This window comes from Polistes fuscatus, unplaced genomic scaffold, assembly GCF_010416935.1.
Source record: "Polistes fuscatus isolate 324 unplaced genomic scaffold, CU_Pfus_HIC Scaffold111, whole genome shotgun sequence".
In the NCBI taxonomy this organism is placed as follows: domain Eukaryota; kingdom Metazoa; phylum Arthropoda; class Insecta; order Hymenoptera; family Vespidae; genus Polistes; species Polistes fuscatus.
Window position 1 is genome coordinate 22914 of NW_025113011.1, and position 1630 is coordinate 24543.

Genomic DNA, 1630 nt, shown 5'->3' on the forward strand with positions numbered 1-1630 from the left:
CTTTTCTCTTCCTTTCCTCCATGTGCCTATCATTTCTTCGATTCTTCTGTAGTATGTATCCTAAATATTTTATTTCATCCACTTCTTCTAATTCTTTGTTTTTCCACTTCTACATTCTATCTTTTCCTTTTCTTTTTTCAAATACCAAAATTTTTGTTTTCGCTTCACTTAAAATCATTTTCTTACCTTCAAGATACTTTTTAAATTTTCTTAATATTTCTTTCAACTCTTCTTCTCTATCTACTATTAAAACAATATCATCCGTATAAGTTATACTCCATACTTTCTCATTTCCGATTCTGCACCCTCCTACTTGCCCATTTTTCATCTCCTCCTCTAGGTCCGATAGATATATATTCAATAGAGTTCAGCTTAAGGGACATCCTTGTCTCACTCCATTTTCTGTCCAAAATTCCACTGTTTCCTCCCCTCCCACTTTAATTACATTTTTAGTTTCTCTGTAAATATTCATAATCCTATTACTTAACTTTACACCCACCACAATCTCCCTCAGCCTTTCCTTTAGCACTTCTTTATCAACTCATTCAAATGCTTCTTTTAAATCTATAAAACAAGCGAATATTTTCCCTTTCGGCTTACTTAATTTTTCGTCTACTATATGCTGAAGTGTATATATCGCTTCTATTACTTCTCTTTTCTCTCTAAACCAAAACTGACTTTTTGCAAACTTATCCTCTACTTTCTTCTTTAGCATTTCATTTAACATACTTGCGTAGATCTTATACGTTATGCATGTTAATGTAACTCTTCTATAATTCTCTATTTTATCTCTATCACCTTTTTTATGAGGCTGACTGAGGTGAAAGAGGTAATTCTTTCATCCTCAATTCCTTCTGTACTGTTCCTTTTTTGTCTTTTCCTCCTAACTTTTCTATGAAATGCTCTTTCTCTAATCTTCTATTTTAATCTTCTTACTTATTTCTTCTCTCCGTTTTTTTCTGAACCTGTTTATATACTTTCATACTTCGCCTTCCATTGTTGCATTTTTTAAATTCTCCTCTTCTATACTTTCAAAACTTTTCCTTTCTGCCCGTTACCCTTACTATATATATATAGATACATGTTAAGATATTTTATTAAAACTTGGTAGGATCTTTCGAGCGACCCGTTAGATCGAGGGTGATATGTGGTCGTAGTAAATTGTTTAACATTACATTTTTTTGCTATTCTCTTAAATATGGTTGATATTAAATCTCTCCCTTGATTGGTAATAATGGCACGAGGATCTCCAAAAAAACAGATAAATTCTTTATAAAAAGCTTCCGCGGTGGCGGAACCGTTAATTGTAGTTAAAGGGATAGCTCAAAAAAATGTAATCAAAAGGTTAATACATACTGATTTCGTTTACGAGTCATGGGAAGAGGTCCCACGATATCCGAAGCTACTTTATCGAATGCATTTTCAGGAGTATCGGTGAGAATAATCGGTTTTTTTGGCTTCATTCGAGTCATTTTCTTCATTTGTTAATAAAATCTCTTACATCGTCTTTCATGTTTTTCCAGAAATAATGATTTCTAATGCGACAATAAGTTTTGCTCACGTTTTTATGACTGCCCGTGGTAGACGAATGATATTCCTGTAGTTTGTCATTTATTTCATTGTCATAGGA